Source organism: Anser anser (genome assembly GCF_964211835.1).
Source record: "Anser anser genome assembly, chromosome: 2".
In the NCBI taxonomy this organism is placed as follows: Eukaryota; Metazoa; Chordata; class Aves; order Anseriformes; family Anatidae; genus Anser; species Anser anser.
In genome coordinates this window covers 143161460-143185066 of record NC_139721.1, presented here as the reverse complement: position 1 = coordinate 143185066, position 23607 = coordinate 143161460, and the positions used below count along the sequence as shown (strand labels likewise).

The 23607-nt window shown below is 41.5% G+C and overlaps 2 long non-coding RNA genes across 2 annotated transcripts; one reads left to right on the top strand and one right to left on the bottom strand.

The window, feature by feature from the left end:
* Positions 1 to 404: 404 nt before the first annotated feature.
* Positions 405 to 14052, top strand: LOC310893983. The gene is made up of 2 exons (XR_014579459.1): positions 405 to 1588; positions 2269 to 14052. It is a non-coding gene; the product is annotated as an uncharacterized lncRNA (long non-coding RNA).
* Positions 14053 to 14181: 129 nt separating this feature from the next.
* On the bottom strand, positions 14182 to 23249 carry LOC310893982. The gene is made up of 3 exons (XR_014579458.1): positions 21399 to 23249; positions 20680 to 20853; positions 14182 to 20323 (listed from the first exon to the last, which is right to left on the bottom strand). It is a non-coding gene; the product is annotated as an uncharacterized lncRNA (long non-coding RNA).
* Positions 23250 to 23607: the final 358 nt, after the last annotated feature.

Sequence of the window (23607 nt, the reverse complement as noted above, 5' to 3'; positions counted from 1 at the left end):
AACAACCACTGTGTTGCTATAAGAGAAAGAAACCCTGCTTGTTCCTATTGAATCATTTCATATGCTGGTTTCTTTGCTTTGAGACCTTTAGGAAGAGTGCTAACAGTAAGAATGAAGTGTATTAACTTTATGTAAAAAAAGAACAACCCTCCCACTTAGATGGCTTCCATTAAAAGTTTAGCTATGCAAGTTTTGCCAAAGGACCACATACGACCTGAATAAAGCCTTCAGAATTTCTCTGCACAGTGATAACCTGGACTTGTACCAGATGTTTCTCTTGCAAAATCCTGGGAGTACTTTCATTTTGTGTAAGTCTTGGCAGGAGAAAGTCATAGCAATTGCCACAACCAGGCTTCAGAATAAATTTATTAGTATTTGCAGGCAGAAGAAACGGCATGATCATAAATCGCATTCCAGTGGGGCATTTATATTGTTATTGTTATTTGAATTTTATATTGAAAAATGATAACATATGAAAACCTGCTTTTACTGAAATCAATGGCAAAAACTTGCAGTGATTTTAATCAAGCAGAATTTCATCCAAGATCCCTATTCAAAGTGTGATTTTTTTTTTTTTTAATGAGAATAATGTATGTTAAAGGGACCCACAAGGATCATCGCTTCCAACTCCTGGCTCCACACAGGACCACCCAAAAATCAGCCCATGTGTCTGAGAGCATTGGCCAAATGCTTCTTGAACTCAAATAGGCTTGGTTGGGGCCTTGACCACTGCCTGTCCCAGTGCCCAACCACCCTCTTGGTGCAGAACCTTTTCCTAACACCCAGCCTGACTCTCCCCTGCCCCAGCTCCATGCCAGGTCCTGTCACTGTCACCAGAGAGACGAGATCAGCCCCTCTCCTTCAGTTTTGTATGTGTATTAGTTAAGATGCACTGTTCTCCTGAACAGACAGGTACAGTCACTCTACTTAGAAGGAAGTGACAGATATTTACTTAGATAGATGGGAGATGTGTGCAGCTGCTGGGCCAGAAACACCTTGAATGCTCATATGCACTTTACTTAAACATGGACACCACTGCCTAGCAATCTCACTTGGTTCCAAGGGATGACCCCTAGAGTACTGCAAAGTTAGCATTAAAACCTGGATCTCGGGGGTTAAACGCAGTGCTTTCTGATTTTCAATGAAAGACTCATACTAGAACATATTAATGCATTAAATCTCTCCCTCTCTCTCAAAAATGTAAACTCCACCAGGTGTAGGGAACAGCGTTAAGCTTTAAAGTTTTGGAACGCCGTGAGACTGCCTTCTGACACCTCTCCTCCCCACATTTCGCAAATGCAACCAACGCAGCGCTGGCAGCAGCCAGCAACGAGGAGAGGAGCCTCGGTGCGGGCAGTTGGGCCGTGAAGCCAGTCGTGGATGTGGGCAGCATCCCGGCAGGTCCCACCACGGGGAACCGGGAGGACGGGGCCAGAGCCCCCTGGGCTGATTGATGCCGGGCTGGCCAGGTGCCAGCACCTCCGCCACCTTGAAAGGCCCCTTTGAACCACATCTGTTTTTTCCAGCAATTGAGGGACGAGTCAGCGCTAATCCAAGGACTTGTCCTGCAAACTGTGAAGAAGCTCAGGTTTGTTGTTTCACTGTCAGGGTTCTGATTTTTCTTGTTTTAGAGGGCTTCTTCATGTTAGCTCTATGCTGCAGCATATAGGGTGTATCGATTTGAGAATAAAGCCTGGGATCCCGCCTGTACTTATGTGAGTGCTGCTGTATTCTGTGGGTGCTTCCCTAAGCAGCACAGTGCGGAAAGAGAAATGATATGCTTAATTCTTGCAACTAAGCATATATACCTAACAGAAAAAAAAAAAAAAGAAAAAAAAGAGGAAAAAAACCAACAAAAAAGGAAAAAAAATAAGGAAAATAAACCTTCTGAAAAAAAGATAAACTTTGTTTTAAAATTATCTGTAGTATCACAGATATATATGATGCTGTTTTACAGTATTTGACATGTATGTGTTTATTTAATGTAACCAATGGTAATCTTTCTGAAATTATCTGTATAGTGCTAACACCTGTTTGTCAGTTTTACATGCCCTTGCTCTGGGGTTTAATGCTGTGTAACCCTTCCTGGAAAAACAGATCTCTGCCTCCTGCTTCGTCAAAGATCTGAAATGAGAAGGAAAAGTAGCAGAATTGCAGTGAACATTGATTCTCTTCCCCTCTTCTGTTGTTCTATGACATTAATATGACATAAATATATATATATATATATATGTTTTAATCTAGGAAGCCTCTTTTTTTTTTTTTCAGCAGAAAGAAGAACTTACTCAGAGAATGAAGACAATCTGTATTTTGATTCCTCATGACTCAGTGCATTCAAAGTCTTCTGAAGACACACAAAAATCATCAAGGTCTTGGATGAGACATTGCCACAGGGACAGGTCTTTATGAACATGACTTGTGTTTACATCACACACTTAAGTGACTCTATTATTGCCACCTTGGTGTTGGCGAGTGGCAGCTCAGGAATGCCATAATAAAAGCTAACGGGACCTTTCTGAGATACCGGGACCTGTTTTCTCAGAGCATGTAGTGAACAGCCCCATGTTTGTGCTCAAGGTCTGACCCTGAACGCTTTTGGCTTGGGGTCGGGGATTTCGGTCCTCCTGCCCCAGAGCCGCCAGAAAAGAGGAACTTACGGTTAGCGACCGTGTGTGAAAACCCCGCTTTAGGCCACCCCTCGAAGAAGTCTGTGGCGGAGCAGGGGGAGAACCGAAAGGCAAGGCTCAACTGTCTTAACCACAGCACCAAGTCCCTCTTGGCGCCAGCCGTCGTCAGGGCTGATGCCGGGGGCTGACCTGACCGCACAGACCGCTGCTGCTGGGAGGGGTGGGCAACTGACAGCCGGGGGTGCTGCAGCGTGGCGGGGATCCCCAAGCTGTGCCTCCAGCCTGCCCCTCTCGTGCTCAGCTTCCTTCAGCTTGTCTCGCTTCAATTGCATGCCAAGGGACCCCCGTTTCGCTGCCCATTTCTTGTAATAGGATCACCTTCAGTCCAGGCAGAACAACCAGCTTATCGCATCACTCTCCCTCCTGCTCTCCTCTCCTTCCTACTGCTCCCTACTACGGTCTGCCGACCAAAAAAGTGCCAGGAATAAGTGCCAGGAAAAAAAACAAAGTATTCCCAACAACCGACTTTGAGAGAACTTCACCAGGAGGATTAACAATAAAATACAGCATATTCACACAGATATGTGAATATCACATGGAGGAGACACATGGCTAGTGTAATCTTTTAACAGAAAGAGAGTAAGCCAAGCACAGAAGTACTATCTAACTGCTAAGGTACAGCTGCATTATTACAGATGTGCTAAGTGGATGCACTTAGTATTTCATCCTGGTTTTGGCAGGGCTAGATCTAATCCTTGACCTGATTTTTATAATCTATGCTTACTCAGGCTGGACTGGTCTTGTCCTGGTCGTTCCTGTTACTGTTTTTCTTACTGTTGCCTTTTTTTTTTTTTTTTGTCTTCTCTTTTGGGCTTAGACTAAAAGCTTAACTGACACATTACTCCACAGAAAGATAGAAAAGCTATCAGATTTTAGGGGACCTCTGTCCCCACTGCCATTTTCTTCAATATTTCCCACTTGTCCTTCAGGAGTGGTCTCCAAACTCCTAAGGGGATCTGGGCTCCTCGGTGCTGCTCAGGGTCTGCACGTGGTATCGGGGCCATTGCAAGCCCATCTGCATTGTCCCAGATATGCTGCAGAGTTTGGGCAGTAGCAGCAGCAGTTGGGATAAGTACAACTGTAAAAGCTTTATCCCATATTGAAAAGATGCTGTATCATCCTCTGGGCTGGTTTTTTATTAGGGAAAGTGCTGCCTGCTCTTTCATGTTGCTGAAGATGTTTTTTTAATGCTTTGCTGCTTCCTTGTTTGCCAGGGAGAGGAATCGTGTTAATGAAAGGAGTTGAGAGCAGTAAGGATTTGGCGGTATTTCAGCTAGAGGAGATGAAGGAGCCAGGGCTCACTTCAGGACTGCAAGGCTGCAGGAAAAACAATTTCACTTTACAGCTAATTGGAAAAACACTGCAGTCATGTTAAAGCTGAAGATTGAGCTGGGATCAAACTGCAAATTCCCAAGTGGATTGCACAGAAATTTGGGCATTTTTGACCTGGGGTTGATGCAGTTCAGCTTTGGGCAATCTCATTCCTGTTGAAAATGGTGTTAAATAATACCTATGTCAATGTCACTTCCGGTAACACCATGGGAAAGAGATGGAGATATATTGTGAGACAGTGTTAATCATTGCCCAAATATAATACCTAATCTCAACATGTTTTCTAAACAGAATCATCAGTAATATTTGTATTTGTTTTCCCTTACTTAACAAGTAGGTATAGTGCCTATACCTTAGCCAGGGTCTCTCCTGAGAAACTGTTTCAGCTGGAGACCAGCTCTACAAACGCTAAATGTGTCCCAAACTTACAGTATTTCTCTCAAGATTTAACTGTCATCTACTAGTTAAAACTTGATATTTGTAGTAACGCCTTCTAGCCATTTACAGTAATATTGCTTCTTTCAGCTAATATTTGATGTCTTGTACTGCATATTGTGATTGACTTGTGGCTGGAGAGTGAGATAAGTGGAAATAAGAGATTTCCTAGGGGTGATTTCTGATCAGAAGAGAGAAAAAAAATAACACCACCTTTAAGATACTAAGTAACTCTTTGGGAATAGAGCAGTTAAACTCAAAATTGCGATCAAAGATATTTTGATAGATAAATGTTGATTCAATAGTGGTTCAGCTTCAATAAGCTGTTGGTTGCCCTCATTGGTTTTCTCTCACTGGAAGAGTTACTGATCTGAATAGTTTCATTAAGTACTTGCCCATCACTGCAAGTCACTCGCAATCTGATTTTTAGCAATTAAATATAAAGTCTGTCAGCAGGTAATTGCCTTATCCCCTTCAGTCACTGCCAAAACAAATAACAACAGGTCAAAACTCATCCGTCTTTGGGCTTTGATTTTCTTTAAGAAAATAAAATAAAAACACAAAATCCACTCAGAGTCACCTCTGCAGGGCTGGTTTCTTTCCAAGGTTTGTCCCGCTCCCACCCCTGCTCCTCCTGTAAGAAGCAGAAATGAACATATGAGTCTCAATGAGCACAGAGCTGCCACTCCTTTCATTAGCACGGCAGGGAAAGCCAGCTACCTGCCCCAACCCTTTTGAAGAATCCCCCCCCCAAGGCAAATGCAGCATCCTGAAATGCCCGAGTCGGTTGTGGACAGCTATGTGGGACCATGCTCTTGGAGGGACCTGTCTGGAAATGGTCTCTGGTTCTTTGCTCAATGAGGGATCGCGGCTGATGTACACCTCCTTTGGGCACAATGAGGTGAAGCTTCTTGTTCCCAGCAGGCAGAACCAGGTCAGTGTGGGGTGAGGAGAGGTGTCTTCTACTTCCTGGGAAGAAAAGCCTCTCTGGGCTAAAGTCCTAGAATCCAGAATCCTCTCACCTAGAATCCAGCTGCTGAAAAGGGATTTTCATATAAACTGATCCATTCATCTAATTGCTTAAAGGCAAAGCTTTGCCTTTGATGTGTTGTAAAATGTTTCAGTTTTGCTCCTGACGATGATTCATCGTCGGTGATGCTCAGACAGAAGTTGATGCTCTTTAATTCAGACCCTTGGAGCTCTCACTTTGCCTTAGGACTGCTTGCAAACACAAGATGAAACATAGCCAAAATAATCTGTGTGACTGAGGTGAAGGAGCCACACACGAAATGTGTGTAGTGTTACAGCCCAACATCACTTACAACGTGATGAACTGAGTTCATGCAGTGAATTTGTGTATCTGTGTCATTGTAGTCACTTCACCAGTAAAATTTCAGAGTTGCAAATTTGTTTCTCTGGAAATAAGAGATTTCATCTACAACTTCTTGCCATAATTGTTAAAAAACAGTAAAATTGGAACATTTTGCCATATAAACCTTTTCTGGTAATTCTCAATATTGCTCTGGTGCATATACCCTTTTTATCAGGGTATAACCACCCACCTTTGTTTCCAACTCTAACGCAAATTTAAGAAGATAACAAGAGAAATTAGACAAGTGCTTTCCTTCCCCCGGCAGCTGAAGGTGACACTTCTGAGCTGTAGCTGGGCTATTCTAAATCCTGGCCCTTGCAGCTCAAGCCTTTCAAAGAGCGAGGGTGTGTCACTGCAGCTGCTGCATCAAACAAAATCAAAGAGATTTGATTAATATAAACTTCAAAATCAGTGCCATCTTTCCTTCACAAAATACTTCAAACACAGCAAGAGATGTCATCTCCCAGATGATGGAGGTTAATCTACTTAATCTCCTCTTTTCCTTGCCTCTGAATGCAAACTACTGGAGTATACCCAATTATGTCTCACCAGTCAGAATAAATTCCTCACTCCAACTACTTCAATCAAATTTTAAGAGAAGACTTCTAGTCCTTTTGTAATATTAGTCTGGCTTCTGAACCCATAAAGCAGTGTAAAGCAGGATGGACAAAACAGCAACCACAAGCTCCCAGCTGCCATGCTGTCAGAAGAGGGCAATTAAAAGATTCCAGACTCAAATCCGGATTTGAAACCTCTGAGTTCACTGGATGTGTCAGGGGTTGGAGTCAGAGGAGGATTTGGCCAACTATCTGTGGTAAAGGTGGGAATATATTATTTCATACAGGAAAATCTTTGTAAGGCCATCAGATTTGTAATCTAGGAATGCCTCAATTTACAGAAGAAGGGCTTGTTTCTCGTGGTATTACTCATTGTTTACAGATTTCTCCACTCAGATTTCTAAGAACAAAGTAAACATATATAAGCATGGCAAGATCAAACTTTCTCTTCATGTGATTAAACTATCTACTGTTTAAAATTGCTGATATGACAGCAATTTTATTTAAGATGGCAATTTATTGCCATCTTAAGAAATCTCCTAGTGTCTGTCCACATCATGTTTCTCAGTGAGTGATACCTTTTTTATGGACTAATCAGGAATTTTCAGTTTCTTGTTCTCTAATGCTCTTGTACACTCTAATTTTGTCTCTTTCTCATTGTTGTGAACGAGATGTTTAAAAGGTTTCAGTGAAATTGCATGCATTTTTCTTAGCAGTTGTGATGTGCAGAAGTGTTAACTCTGTCCCCCAGCCCCTGTGAAAAATCTCAACACAAAACCAATAAATGTGAGCATGAATCTGTGTGTACCAGCTCTTAATCTAAGACTGTAGATGAAATATTCAGCTTTAAGTTTACGGAAAAGAACAATTCTAAATCTCTTCACTGAGGTTAGCTGGCAAAACAATTGAAATGAAATTGGAATGAAACGAACTCCCCCCATGTCTTGCATCATGGCTGGTGAACGGTACAGTCCATGTCAGGGATACACAAAAACGCTCAAGTGTCTCTTAAAATGTAATACAGTCACGTATTAGAATACAGTTGATGCCTGTTTAAAAACTCATTGAAACTTGACAAGATAATGAATGAAGGTTTTACCATTTGCAGCACTAAATAACTTGAGGTACATTTTGGAATAATGTAGACCAACAAATCAGCTCACAAATATGATCAGTTAATGTTTCAGTTGGCATTACTTTTAACTTGATGATTCATATGCTTTTTGAAACTAAGTTATTTACCTCAGCTATTCCGACTGTAGAAGATTTTTATAAGTCTGTTTTAAATGGCTATTTTAGAGGAGAAAATTCAGGCTGCAATTTTCCTTAGTACTTCCCCTTATTTAAATAGCCCCTTGGAACCAGTTATGGTGAGATGACTGCCAAATTCCCAATTGCTACTGAATAAAAAACAAATACAGCAAACAGTTGCCAGACAGGGCAGTATTCCGATGTTTTTGGCAGTAATAATTGTGCATATGAATTTTTGGTATTGCATTAGTCAGCTGGGGTGGTTGAATGGAAATGGAATTGAAGAAATTTTCACCCTCAGCAGTCAGCTCCCGGGGGGCACCTCCTGGTGAGCCAGGCTGGGAAAACTATGAGCTCAGGAACAAAAGGACTGCCACTGAAAGAAGCTTTTAACTCCTGCCTGTAGCAACAGCGTTGGAGGAAAGTGTGTGGCGCATAGCATAGCTCCAACCCTGCACTTTGGCTGAAAGGTAAGGGATGGTAGGGCAGAAGCAGATTTGGTCTGACCATACTGTTCTTTTCCAAGAGTGAAGGATGGGCTGGGAGTGATGCTGTAGCTCCCTCAGCCATGGTCCAAGCAGCTGCACCCAGGGGGGCAGTTGTGGAGGGGCTGGGGAACCAGTGGGTCACCACTTCCGTGGCCATGGGGAGCAGGAACACAGCTGGATGCAGACAAAGCTTTGCTCCTTATCTGCTTTCCTGAATCTTATCTGTGGGATTGGATGGCACCAGTAAGCGCTCACTAAGTCTAGCAGTGGCTGAAATGGAAATACAAGTGCTCAGAATCCGTGCTGTGGCATGGTTAGTTTACTCTGGAGACTTTTTTTTTTTTTTTTACATCAGGATTTCCTGTATTTCAAAACACGTCCAACAGTTAATACTGGCCAGTTGACAGCAACCAAAGAGTGCAATGAAAAATCATCTCCTTGCGAGGTAAAATGAACAGTAGGATGCTTTGAGATGCCATGAAAACCCCCCGGGGGTTTAATGTATTTATTTGTGGTCTGGAAAGAAGAGAGACAAAGGGAGAAAGAGGAATTTGATGATACCTATGTTGGTTCACCACTGTGAATGAAAACTGTGAGGAAGTTGATGGAGATCTAAGCCAGCTAGAGAAGCAAACAAAAAGATAGTGAATTAACTTTAATACTGGTACATGCAAAGAAATATATACTGGATGGAAAAATGCAGTGTACTTCAGTTCCTTTGAAATACCCTTGACCACAACAGCTTCAAGGTGTTAGATTGCATATGCACAGAAAATGAACAATATTACAGAATCTTTACAGAAACAAGGGTGAGCTCTCCTTACGGAGAGCAAGAACCTTCTTCTCTATAAGGGGACTGCAGAATTAGTGCACTCAGAGATGGGCAGGACTGAATTATCCACATCTACCCACATATATAACGTATTCAGAGGACAAGATTCAGTTGCTCTAACATGGACACTGGTGTAATTTTTGGTACAGTAGAAAATTTTCCCTGGTGTCCAGTTGCAGCCCAGAAATGCACAAATCTCCTACAAGTCCTTTGCTTCACATGTCAGTCTTGGAAACCCAAGACAATTAAAATGGTACTGTGTCTAGGCAGCAGAATTTACTTTCAAGTTCCTTTTCTTGTTTTCTTTTTTCCTTGGGGCTCTTTAGCTCAGCTCTCAGAAAGCCCACTCATGCCTAGACAAATTGTTACCCTCTCTGGTGCACAGTTGAAGAAAATATTTGTGATGCTATTTACTGTTCTTCAAGGGGAGCTGTGAAAACCTGCTTTTAGACTAATCACTGGTAGTAATTCTTTACCCAGTGTCTGTATGGTCTCTGTTTGCTAGAAGACTATTAAGAGAGTTCATGATCTTGTCCATGCAGTATGTTTGAACCGCCTGTTTCATTTGACATCCCCAGTAAATAGAATGTCCTTGCAGTACAATGTCATGCGGCTGCCCAGCTGGCAACCATGTGGTGACAAAGAGCATGGAAATTTATCTGGGAAAATTAGGGAAACAAGCTAGAGGTTCAGGTTTTTTGTTTCTTTGCTCTTTTTTTTTTTTTTTTTTTTTCTTTGGCTAGCTGACATTAGAATTAAGCAGGTCATTCATATAGCTACAGTAGTCCACATTCAGGGAGCTATTTTCACAACAGTGAGGGCTGGATTTTCCTTTTTATCCTTAAAAGAGAGCTTAAGTTCTGATTAAATTGCTTGGGGTCACCTGCGGTGCACACGATGTCGCATTAGTAAGTAAGCATTAGTAAGTTAAATATAAGCACTGTTAGCTTTGTCTGGCCCTGCATTCAATCATTTGTCCAGGAACTGCACTGACCAACTTTTTTCTAATCCTTTGTATAGTTGTAGTGAATTAATCTAATACACCTGACATCCTCTCCCTTTAATGCAGTTAGTGGTATTTTCCATATTTACCCCTGGGATTTCATACTCTTTATAACATGCTAATACCCCAAATAAATGGAGCAGTTTCCAGGCATGCAGCCGGCCATGCTTAATTAATCGGAGAGCAGACTTCCAACTGTAGGCATGACCTGAGACAGTGCTAGGTGATGAATTAATGACAAAGAAATTTTACGGTTATTAAGTTGTTACACAGATTCCCCGATCTTTCCAAATTCCTTTCTGAAGCAGAGTGCTTCCTTTAATAAAGCTCCTCTCCCCCTGCTTAGCCTCACATGTGTATATGGCCTGTTCTCTCCTCTTATTCTGGTGTCCTCCACCAGCCACCAGCTTAGCTGTCCTTCTCAGCACTGCTGTCCTGCCTCACCACCCCGCTGCCTTGCACTGATGGGGCTGACAAAGCTGGTCTTCCCCCAGCATGACTCCTCTTCTCTCTCATGACTTTTTTTTAGATATTTCCAGGCCTGCTTTTCCCATTCCCACTGGCTTTCCCAGCCCAAATGGCATGAGCAGACGTCACTCCAGGGACCGTTCCCACATGCCCTGGGAGGGTTACGGGCTCCCCACATAGGGAAGGGCTGCTGGGACTGAGGACCCTGTGGATTATTCAGTTATGGATTGACTCATTCCCAGGGTGATGTGAAGGTCATGAATTGGGAAGAGCCAGTGGCTGTGGCTGTGTTGATCTTCTCATTATCTAGTTGGCACAAACTCCACCACTACTCATGAGGTTTCTACATTTCAGACCTTGAAAATCCAAAACTCTTCTGTTATCAACCAAGGTTTTTGTTCTGTAGTCTTGCAGGGTCTGAACTTTTTCTTTGATGAAGCAGATGGTTCACTCTGTCCTCCTCTTTGTTTGTTATATCTTGGCACCTAGTTCTTTCATTCCTATTTATGGTGAGATGTTTTGCTTTCCTGTGAATATTCAGTAATAAGATTCCTTTTTTTTTTTTTTTTAAATCTTGGCTTATCCACTTAGAAACATGACTGGGGAAACTTTTTTTCTTTCATTTTCTTTCTTAATGCTCAAATTTTCCCATACAGAAAAGCTACATTATTTTCTTACGTCATAGTGCATAGCTTCAAGACTTGAGCAAGAGACCAGCTGAGCCATGGGAAAAGGTGGTGGTGTACTTTTGTACACATATATTATTGACAAATGGTTTTAAGTGTGCTTGAATATATCTTTGTATTTTCCAAAACTGACCACTTTTTCCTGTAATGTTTCCAAGAAGCAGCAATTCATAGTACGAAAATTGGAGTCTGCCACATGCGTCCTCATGAATCTTACTTTAGCAGTCCAATGACACATTGACCTCTATAATGCTGAACTTAATTTGCTGTCAGTTTTACTGTTATTCTTTTTTTCCCCCCACACTTTATCATTTATTGATCTTCTTGTATTCTGTGCACTTTTGCTTACTTCTCTCTTCTCTGTTTCCATTTCCTTTTCTCAAGGTAAATAAGTTCCAAATATTTAGTTACTGCCTGTGGCAGCCACATTAGAGGTTCATCTGGCCTGGTTTAATGTTGTATGTGGAGGCCAGCTTCAGAGGAGAAATTAGAGGCTGCACAATTACCTTTCAGTTCCATGTAGAACCCAATAAGTCTAATTCCCTGAAGAATATGGGTTTACAGCCTCATTTTTTTTTAAATATATATTTTTTTCTTCTAATGTGTGTATGATTCCTATTGAATATATGCAGTACGTCCAAGCATTTTTTCAGATCTTTCAAGCAGCTGGCCTGCTGTAGTGAATTAATTCGATGAACTACTAATACACGGTATTTTTCTTAGGAAAGAAGCCTTTTATTTTTTCAGATCTATGTTTGCTGCTGTCACTGTCTATTGCCTTGCTCTTGTACTAAAAGAATTATATTTTTTTCCTCTGTACATTTTTCAGTTCTCCCCTGTTCCCTCTTTCAATTAAACAGTCCCAATCTCTATCTGAAAGTTTTTCCTATACGTCTGTTCATTTGCCATCTGTCTCTAGAGCTGTTCCATAGCTCCTGGGTATTTTCTGAGATAAGCTGACCGGAGTACATCAGTTCAAGTGCAGGTGTTGATACATACAAGTTCTATCTTCCTCCACAGATGCTCACATTTTGTTTGCTTGTTTGCCCACCACTGTAAATTAAATGCAGCCACAAGTCCAAGTCACAGGCTCTGAGGGACAGTAAAAAGTTTTTTCTTTCTTTTTTTTTCTTTTCTTTCTTTCTCTCTTTTTTTTTTCTTTTTCTTCTTCTTCTTTTTGTCTGGGCTACTTAGTGGTCTTCTGTTCTCTCCCTCCACACAGCCGTACCCACGACCCATTCCCAGCTACACAGGAGCTCAGTGCTAACAGGCAATGGCAGCAAAGAGCAGGCATGTGTTGTTCCTTGCTGCCTCTTTCTGACTGTACCATTTCTTGGTTGGACTGCTCTTCAGCTGTGTGGGAGATGTGGGTTCACATCCTTGTGTCAGGGAGAGGCTTGCAGCATGGCTTTCCATGTATTGTATCGGTGTTGTTTTCTGCAATGACAATAGTGGTGCGGACAGCAGGGCTTTGACCAGAATTCAGTGTTGTGGTATGTTGTGCTTCTCCAAAGAATGGGGAGAGTGTAAAGAAATTCTCTGTAGTGGTGTCCTGGGTGGCCTTGGTCTGATCAAATCTGGATAGGTACATCCGAGCTGTGTGTGAACTGCTTTTACGGTGAGTGGTAAGTGAGGTGAAATGAACCCTGTGCCCGAGTCCTGGAGGGCTTGTAGGATGCACAGGTCTGCAGAGGCAGCTGGGTGAGCTGAGCCAGTGGTGCTCTGGCTACACCAGTTAATGCAGCTATGGGGTTCTACAGCTCCTGGAAAAGATTTCGTTGTGTGCCTGTGGTATTGCAGGTACCTCTGTGCTTACCTCAGGTCATCAGGGATTTTGTACAGCTGTCAGAAATGCCTAGCTTCCATTCGAATTGCACTTGAAGTGACTGTGATTACCTTTGAGACTCACCTTAGAGACATGGTGATACATAACTGGGAGTGCAAGCAGAGACAGTACAATATTAATTAACTATGGTAGTAAGTGACACATCAGCATAAGTACCAGAAGAGAGTAACTCTGTATATTGAGAAATTCCTGAATGCATCTTGGTAATTAATTCTTTTACAAAATTTGGCAAGCTTCTAAGTAGTTTATGGTCTAAATGAGGTAACCATGAAATTACCCGATAAAAATGTTGGTCTTTAGCACAACGCTTACAATTTGGTCAGGCATTGGAATGGGCAGCCCAGGGAAGTGGTGGAATCCCCATCCTTAGAGGTATTTAAGTGATCTGTGGATGAGGCTGTAGGGGATGTGGTTTAGTGATGGGACTCAGTAGATCAGGCTGATGCTTGGACTTGGTTATCTTGAAGGTCTGTTCAACCTAGGTGATTCTATGATTCACAATTCTGTGATTCCAAGCTGGCAAAGACCAAATGAGAGCTTCAGGCTAAGAGGATGATCACATCAGCACGTGTTGTACTTTGGCAAGAGAGGCTTGCTCGTGTAGCCATACGGCTGGGGATAGATGACCTCTGAGAGGGTCGTGTATCTGCATGACATGTGCCATGTGGATGGATGTCCTGGGAGAAGGTATCCTTTTCTCTATAGAAATGGCTGGTAAACAAGAAAAAATCAGTGTTTTTGCCCTCTTTTCATATAAGAGGTTCCTGGACCCTTGATCATTCCTGTTTTAGACAAAACAAAACGAAACAATAACAAAAACAAACAATCAAACAAACAAAAAAACCACTTGAAAGATCAAAAGCAGCAGTGCTGAGAAAAGAGTACCCTTACTGTAAGTATTTAAATGAAGTAAAGGACAATTTCTTAAGTAAATATATAAGGTATAGCTTATTCTCCTTCTGAATTAGAGAAATGACAATTATAGTATGAAAGCTATAATCTGTCGCAAATCAGTGTTTTCCAAAATGGTGAAAGTCAGTATTCTTTAGCAAAATGACTAAGGCACACAAATGCAAAACAAATCGAAGTACACAATTTTAATCAAGAGTTCCTTCCTGTTGATTTAGATTGCTTTGATTTCATTCATCCTGCTAACAACCCTGCAGCCTGAGGGGGAAGAAAGCCCTGCAGCACCCACTGACAACTGTCGCTGTGGGGTGGGCTGTTGGGGACCCAAGCCTGCAGCTCTGCTGTGCACCCCTGGGCATGTCTCCATGAGGAGGTGGACACAAGCCTGCTCCAGTGCCAGGTTTGTGTAGCTGTGTCAGTGAGCCAGGATGCAGGAACTGCGGCAGGACTGTGCAGGTAGTTGCTGTTGACAGAGCCCTATCCTTTCTTGATGATTTCTGGTCCAGTGGCTGGTATTTCAGGAAGATACTGCGTGCAGCGGACCTACCTCACTGGATATAAGGAAAATACTTTCCCTGTGGTGACAAGTAGGCATTGGAGCAGCTTCCTCAGGCTAGACTTGACAAATCCTTGAGCAACATGGTCTGTTGGTGTTGACTTTACTTTGGGCAGGGTTTGGACTAGAGACCTCCCAAGGTCTTTTTCAGACTGAGTTATCCTATGATCTCATGATCTCCACATGTGGGGGACGGCCTCCTCCAGGAGCACTTGCAAGATGGAGAAGGAATTTGAATCATGCCCTTTCCATGCTCTTCCCTCTGTCCTTCTCCTGCTTGTAAGATACCACTTTACAAAATTGACTACGCTTCAGGTGAAAGGAATGGGAAAAAAGGAAAGCAGGACCATAAATTCTGTGTCTAAATACTTTTATGTATGTCATAGCTGCAGACGTTTGGCTTTTAAGTGTTTCTTTCCTTGCATGGCAATCTCAAAGGGGTGACAGAAGTAGACAGTGCTGCATGAACTACTCAGGGTTTGAGATATCAGCTGTGGACAGGATTTATGATGACTGTGTGTGGCTTGGGAAACATCCAAATATAGCCACCATAGTAATATGGCTTAGGCATGAACTGAATGTGTGATTATAGTGACAGGAATTTGATTATATACTCAGTGTCTGGATAAGGTAATTAACCAACTGAGGAATGCATGATGGGCATACAATAAAAGGTAATAACTAACTTGTGACACAGCATAGAGGACATAATCAAATATTTGTAAGGGAAAAACAGGGTCATGATTGAAGCAAGTTCATCATTTGGAGTGATTCAAACCGTCGGACTGCCAGGATCCTGCAAGGTATGGTTGGGTCACCAGTCACACCATTAACTGTCTTCTCTGCTGCTCCCGAAAGGAAGCGTGACAGTCAAGTATTTAGCTGAGCCCTGTGGCTGGCCAAAAGGTGCTTGAGCCTAGTGTTTGGAAAAGACAGGTGAGAAACAAACTCTGGGGCAGCTTGGCCCTGGAGATCCAAGAGTCCTGAAGAGATTGACAGCCATCCTGTGATGGAGTAGCAGAAGCGAGAAGTGAGGCTGTAAACAGCAGGCAAGCTACATATTTGATTTTAGATAAGAATGTGCAAGACTGAATCCTGCAGGGACTAGAAAACACATACAGCTGTCTTGGCTTGCAGCTCTGAAACTTTGTGAAGGCAGGTAATGACTCCCACCTTCGTTCAGTCCTGCAGGGAGGACGGTGAAGTTCTGCTGTTGTTGGTCTTCAGGTGGTTGTCATTGGACTGATCTGGATTTCAGTTTCGGTACAGGATTGTGCTTTACTGTGGTATGCAAGTGCAGTCTTCACTTTAACATTGGGGTTGGATTGAGAACAACATGGCAAATGTGCTTAATGAAGCATTGTGTTCAGCGTTATCTTACATGAGGCAGAAACATGTGCACAGTGCATGCTTAGTATGCAGGCTGAAAGACCGTGTAAAGACTTTTCCTATACTAAATCCTAAAAGTCTACCCTAAAATTGCCTCTAGCTGGTACAGTGTACGGTATCCTATCTTTTTAATAACTTTAATAAAGTATATTCAAAGCAAAAAAAATCAAGGAAGCACACAGTTTTCATTTAGGCCTGGGATTGATTTCCACGTCAGTGAGGAAAGAGCTAAGTGAAAAGCATGTGACTGCATGAGTGAAATAGCAATAGCACTGATATCTTAGCTCACAAGGTCATTCATCTAAAATCTTCAAACAGTTGGCTCAAAGCCTAAAGAGAATACAAGTTTAGGTATAGATGAGTAGTCCAGATATCTTTGCTGCCTCTAGCATAGATTGTATAGATAAGAAAAGAAAAAAAGGAAAAAAAAGGAATAGGTCCAGTAATTTTGTGCTTTTAGACAGTGAGAATTTGTATTTCCCTCATTTAGACTGAATGAGTAGTCTTCTCCAAAACTGTCCAGGCTTCTTCTCTTGAAATAGCTATCTATGTGTTTTGAAGTTTTATTATGAAGTTTAAGGATAGATGCTATTGTTCAGAGAGGCAAAATTCCTGGAATCAAATGACTTGTGAAGAATCCCAGCTTTTTATGTCTAAAGTTTCCTGAGAAATTATTGAGGAGAAAAGCTTGTGACTATAAAAAGGAGATTTCAAAGGAAAAAAGAAGAAAAAGAAAAAGAGGAATAAAAACTGAATGTTAACAAAAAAGAGGTTTAAGTAGGAGAATTATTCCACTTCAGACTTAAAATCCCTTTTCTTGTTAGCTTATTTTGGTAATATGTACTACAATATTTCTAATAATAATCTATCTTTAATTTTTGTATCCAGTAATTCTGCAGTTCTACAGAAAGATTCCAGTGATAGACATCCATAGAAAAATCGACCTCTGATTAAACAGTTTAACAATGTAAATGTTTAGTTTTAACAACCTTTAAACTATTTAACTCTAAATCTTGCAAACTAATGTAAAATACTCATCACAATACCTGTATGAAATTAAGAATGATGCAGAAAGGTGCCAGAGGAGGGCTTTAACAGAAAGTAATTTGAACTTATTCCTGTAACAATATAGGAAACTGAGGACCAAAAGGTCCTGTCATTTTATGGGAGATTTCTATATAAAGATAAATCCCCATGCCCATTGCCCATTGAAGAAAATATAGCAGCTAACAAGAGTAAAGTCGCCTTGCTTTGGCAGGTCCTACTTCCTACATCCACCAGATGGTGCCCCTCTTCAGCACAAGCTCCTCTGGAGGGACGCAGATTTGAGAGTGTTCATTTCTCAGGCTCAAAAGAAGGAAAGCTTTTTCTTTTCTAAGAACAGCTTTCAGGTTATCAGGCGCACCTTTTAGTCTATGACATACCTTCTTTATATGATAATCTACAAAAGCTTTTTTTTTTTTTTTTTTCCCTGGATTACCTAAATTAGTTGTTCTTCTGCTGTGTGGAAACTGAAGTGAGCAAGAACCTTAAAAAAATCACAAAGAAGCTCTGTTTCAAAAGCTGGCTTCTTAAGTGCTGTCTCCATCATGCAGTAGATACTTTATTCTACTTTCCACCTACATTTACCACCGATATAATTTTTGAAAATAATATGCACACTTCTGGGTATGCAAATGTATTCAGTGCTTCCACCTGGAGCACTTTTGTAAAGTGCAGAAAACTCTTCTGTTCAGTTATATTAAACACCCAGAAGTCAGGGCTGGGGGGAGGGAGGGCTGTTATGAACTAATGCTTCCATTATTTGAGTTAATAAAGAAAGAGAAGGAACTTCTAAAATCCCAAAGAATTTAACTTGGTCAATTTTTCTTTTTCTCAAAACTCTATTTTGTGCACTTTGGCACAATAAACTTGTTGAGTTCTCCTGTGTAAAGTGGCTACACTGCTGGCACACTGTAAAACTTCAGCAGCACGAAGAAGACACTTCATTGTAAGCATGATCTTGTAGAGAGGCCCTATATCCCTCAAGCTCAGTGTCATAATGCTCATCAAAGGCAGGGAAAAAGAGACTGGGTTACAGGAAAAAACTATGTCTGGAGCAGCCCTATCACTCTCCGTCCTCAAGTGCATGCAGCAGTGCATAGGACCTGTACATCCACCCAGCACTTCAAGCTATGGCAGGCCACAGTTCCCTCCATGATGGCCTCAACACAAACTTCTGGTAGGTTGACTAAAGGCAGGACCAGAACATTTTCAAGAAAAGCTTTCTCTACCTGACCTCTACTTCTACATTTTGTGGAACTATAGACACCAAACACTGGGTGGAACAAAGTGAAAGAGGACTAATTGTTTCACTTAAAAGAAAATAAATATCATAGTTAAATATATGCAGAACCAAACCTTTTACCTTTAATACTCTTGTAGTTTCTCTCCCACAGTAGCTGGAGGCCTTCACTACTCATGCTTGCTATGAGTAGTTCTCTAAGAGAAGATTTGCTTTTGCCAGTAAAGGACGTGGCATAAAAAAAGCTTTCACAGACTCTCTATGCCATGTGCCCCATTTTCCAAAAGACAGGGAGATTCACACCTGAAGACTGATCAGTCGGTACCACCTACCAGTGCCCACGGAGCTAACCATTTTTATTCATTCTGCAGTTGGAAAAATGTCTGTCAATTAGTCTGTCTATCATCTTAATCACCTTTCTGATTAAGTCTCTCTTAAAAATTCACATATAGTTCCCTCCACATCATTTCACTATTAACCAAAGAATTTATAAACCTTTCAAAGCTGCAGTCTGTGAATTTCCCTGGGTTGGCTCATCATTGACAAGAAAACGTCACAAGTGATTATTTCTGCATGTTGCAGGCTGTCACAGTGATTCCAAGAGCCAAATATTCAGACCCAGTTACAGTTCTCCTGCAAGTCAGCTCCAGCCAAACCTATCTTAAATAAGCAGTGAATGTGGATGATATTGGAGAACATATTTATTGCCACTTATTATTGAAAAGGCAAAATTGAGAAGTAGCTATTGGTAGTATTCATCATAATTACATTTTATCTATTTTTTTTTCCTATACACCTGTGCTGACTTTGATCAGACTCAGCTGTCCTCTTCCAAAATTTGCTGGACATTCTGCTTTAAAGACCATTGCTGTGATTGGTGCAGTAAGTTATAGCAGCCTGAAGGTGCTGCTTGATCAAAGTCTAGAGACAGCACATTTACCTCTCCATTTTACCAATGAGTCTGGATAAGAACATTTACTGGCTTCCACACAAGCTTCAGGTTTCGTTTCTTCTCTTCAAAAGGCTGGCTATTTATAATGCATGACAATGATGTAAGAAGGTATGGTAGTGCATGAGGTATATTTAAACATTAAGACATATGCTCTGGGTCAATAGAGGCTATGAATTTTACTGTTTGCTTTTGAATAACCACAATTTCTTTCTTACACATTATTCTACAAATCACTAGAAGTGAGGTGTGCACAGTTCCTTGTGTTAATTGCAGAAAAGATATAATTTTATGATGATATTTGCTTTAGAGAAGTGGCTGAGATAATCTACAAAATTAAAGAGTTGCAACTTTTATACTTATTGGAAATAAAACATATTTTTGTCTTTGAGTCTAAGAAGTTTAGTTTGTTCACAGCATTTAATTCTTGTTTGTATTTGAGTTGCCACTTTCCCTAGCTGTTTATCCGAATCCCCATGAGCTGTCAGGGGCAAAACACTCTGCCAAGAAGCCATCCTCCTGGAGGATATAAGCAAGGTTTTCCTCCCAGCCAAGAGCGCTGGGGTGCATAAGAATGAAGCAGGCTCTGTTCTCCCTTTGCAGACACACAATGCTCCTGGATGCCACCGACCTGGTGAGAAAGAGTCTTGAACTTGCTCCAGGCCCCTGAGACACCTGGCCAGCTTCTTTAACCTTTTCAGCAAGGCCCTTTAAGCTAAAGAATTTGTTTATAGTAATATTTATCCCTCTCAGACATTTTCCTGGGGCAGTCTCTTTCATACTTCTCTTCGTCTGATTAGTTTCCATAGTGACACTTATTTGTAGAGTTTAGAGTTGCTCCTAGCAGGTTTCTGCAAATGCCAGCCGCATGTGTGCCATGTTAATAAGACAAAGTCAGTCCTATTTCTTTCCTTTTGGTGGTTTGATTTTGCCCTATGTTTGGGGGTATCCTTGGGGGAAAAAAAAAGAAGGGAGAGGGCTCCTCTCCCAAAATCCAAAGGGCTCCTTTGGATTGAATAAGTTGTGAGCTTATTATTCCGGATGGTATTTTTGACTGAACTAGTTCTGTCTGAATTTCAGTGGCAGCCTCTGAAGTGCTGTCTGTCGGCGTGAACTATTATATAAGCCAAGGAAACCTTCCATTACAGCAAGGCCTTTAGACTGCTGCTTTATTCAAAATGCAGAATTACATGAAAAAGCAATTCAGTCGAGTGGTGTCTTGTAGGTTGCCTTTTATCCCAGGCTGAAGTAGGAACTTGTTTTTCTTCCAGGGAAATTACTATTTTAAAAATAGGAGAAGGCTGAAATCAGATGCAAACTCATAAACACACACACGTACACACACATCTTAGCAGCATGCTGGTCTGTGAAAGGGATAAACAAATATCTGCAATCAGTGTATGAAAGCAGACTTCCATACTGACAAGAGCAATTTCAGGAGCATGGTTATTTAAAAAAATGTCGATTCTTTGCAGCAATCACAAAGAGCTTATAAGGAAAAAAAAGATAATTGTAGAACGAGACCTAACATTTTAAGGTTTGTGTTTTCTCACCCCCTTCTTTCTGAATCTTTACAAAATATAAGTATTCAAAGAAGGGAAGGAAGGCAGAAATCAGATTTATAAAATAACAAACCTCCTTGACTTCGCTCGATGGTTGACCCCAAACTGCGAGTTCCATGTGATATTGTTGGCCTTCAGGAACACTGCAAAGAGGAGGAGAAAGATGTCCTCAAAGCATCATATACTACTCAATAGGATGAATGGGATCTACTGGACTCTCTTCCACTCTCAGTGAGCCAGGTGGTAGCTGCAGGTGACAAGAAATAAAATGAAATCTCCAATGAATATTATTATGGGGGGAAGAACATTCCTTTCTCTATTAGGTTGCCTACCTTCTCCATTTAAAAATATTTAAGATTTTTTTTTGTTTGTGGAAGCCCTTAGAAATTTGTCTAGGAGAAATTGCTGCGACTAGATAATTCCATTAACTTGCCCTGTGAAATTGCATTCAAATTTGATTGAGAGATTAAGCCTGACAGAAAAGAAATGATGATTTTTTTGTTGTTGTATAGTGAACAAAATAATGGCAGCGTGTCAAAAACAATAGGTAAACATGAAAATTCTCATCTAGGACTGATTTTGTGCAAGAATGAAGCAAAATGGCACCAAGAAGAACAGATGGCCTCCCTGGAAGCAGGGAGGGAGATTGAGGCCAAGCTCCTTGGACCCATCCACCCTCCAGACAACGTGTCAGGTCTGAGTGGCAGTGGTTGTGCTGGGGCAGTGGTGCTTTGGCAGATAGGCAACGTGATGTGGAACAAAGTGTTGGTTGGCAATTTGGGAGCTACCTACTTGAAATCTTAGCCTCAAAGCAGAGTGCATCTTCAGACAATCCTCTTTAGCTCATTTTACCCATTTGTGCTATCAAGACAGTAATGTTCTTATCCTGCAATAGAGATTACACATTTGTGAGGCACCAAGAAATGTGAGTACTGTAAGGCCTTGAGGAAACAAATAACTCTGCATTTATTACTGGCATTGGCTGGGTCGCTGGAAAGAAATATGCTCTCCTAATTAAAAGATAAGGATAAAAATATCAAATGCTTACCTCATTATATGAGCATCAGTCAGAGAGATGAGAGGAGGCAGTGAACAGTAATGATACATATACGTGGGCTTAAAGTGCATATTACTGTAGGCTGTGAATCTGTCCCTGTTTACCTTGGTTTCCCAGGTAGGTGAGACTTATGTGAGTGCACTGTCTATCTGTCCATCTGTCAATCTTTCTGCCATTTTCCCCTTTGAATCCCCCCTGAGGACTGCCCTTGCTTTGGAGAGTTCTGTGGTGGAAACTCAAAGAGTTACTTCAGTTTAGTTTGCCTTGCAGCACATCAACACATGCACTGTCTGGCCAGTCAGCACGTGTGTGTCTCAGAAAGAGACACTGCATGGGCTGCCTCTGGGCTAGCTGGCATTTTACAGGCATGGGAAAAAGGCTAAAGTACTGTCCATGGGGCTTTATGGTGAGAACTGGAAGCCTTGCAGAGAGGTCACAGTTATTTCAGTGGGATATACTTAGATGGGATAGAAATCTACGGAAGACCAGATGTCAGACAAAGGAGAGGCTGATACTGACTTCAAGAACAGGTATTTATACAGGTATATACTCTGTACAGAGTAAAATCATAGAATCATGGAATACCCTGTGTTGGAAGGGACACACAAGGCTCACACAGGACTACTTGAAAATTAAATTTTATGTCTGAGGGCATTGTCCAAACGCTTCTTGAACTCTGTCAGACTCGAGTGCTGTGGCCACTGGCCTGGGGGGCCTGTCCCAGTGCCCGACCACCCTCTGGGTGCAGAACCTTTCCCTAACACCCAGCCTGACCCTCCCCAGTCCCAGCTCCACACTGTCCCCTCGGCTCCTGTCGCTGTCCCCAGAGAACAGAGCTCAGCCCCGGCCCCTCTGCTCCCCTTGTAAGGGAGCTGCAGGCCGCCATGAGGCCTCCCCTCAGCCTGCTCTGCTCTGGGCTGAACAAACCCAGGGCCCTCAGCCACTCCTGATATGTCTTCCCCTCCAAACCATTCGCCATCTTTGTAGCCTTCCTTTGGATGCTCTCTAATAGGTTTATGGCCTTACACTGTGGTGCCCAAGACTGCACACAGTACTCAAGGTGAGGCCACAACAGCACCGAGTAGAGCGGGAAAATCCCTTCTCTCAGCTGGCTAGCTATGCCATGCCCAATGCACCCCAGGGTACAGTTGGCCTTTTAGGGGCCAGTATATTTAGTAAAATACACTAAATACACTAAAATATCTGACAGTAACTGAAAAAAGATTTGTACAGTCAGCCTTGGAGTACTCATGAATGCCTCTGGTTGCATAGGAAGTTGCAGGTTCAGTAAACCTGGCAGTAAATATCCAGGAGAGGTAGACAAGCCGTTGCTCTTGGTTGTACAGCTAAGGCTTTCAGTTAGGGCCAATGGTGTGAAAGGTGTTTTTTTCCTCTTTTTTTTTTTTTTTTTAAAGAAAAGTGCTAATGGACAAATAGAAACTCTTAGAAGAATTCTGATAACATTAATTCACTGGGTGCCACTGACCTTACAAGCATCCCTTAAAACCAGTCCACTACATTATTTGTTTTAACAAAATATAAATTTAATTTTGCATTGGCTCTTAGAAACAAGTCGAAACTCTGAGGTTCACAAGTCAGCTTCTGTTAGAGAGTCTTGAAACCTACCTCAGGAACTACTATATTGAGTAATCTGTAAATACTCCATGTTAGGAGGTAGGTACTGACTTTTTTTTTTTGTAAAAAAAATATATATATATTTTTAGTTGGTTTAGATAACACATTTATGGTCAAAGTATCACACTGTTTTCCTTGAAAGTGGTTAGCCATTGCAGATGTAGAATATTACTTATGTTTCATATGTTCAGGACACTGACAAGTGTTTTTTACCACAAGATGAATTGGTATCTAAAAAATAGAGTTGATTCTCACATAATTAAACTACATATTACAGAGTAGATCCAGAAATATTTAGGACATTATAGA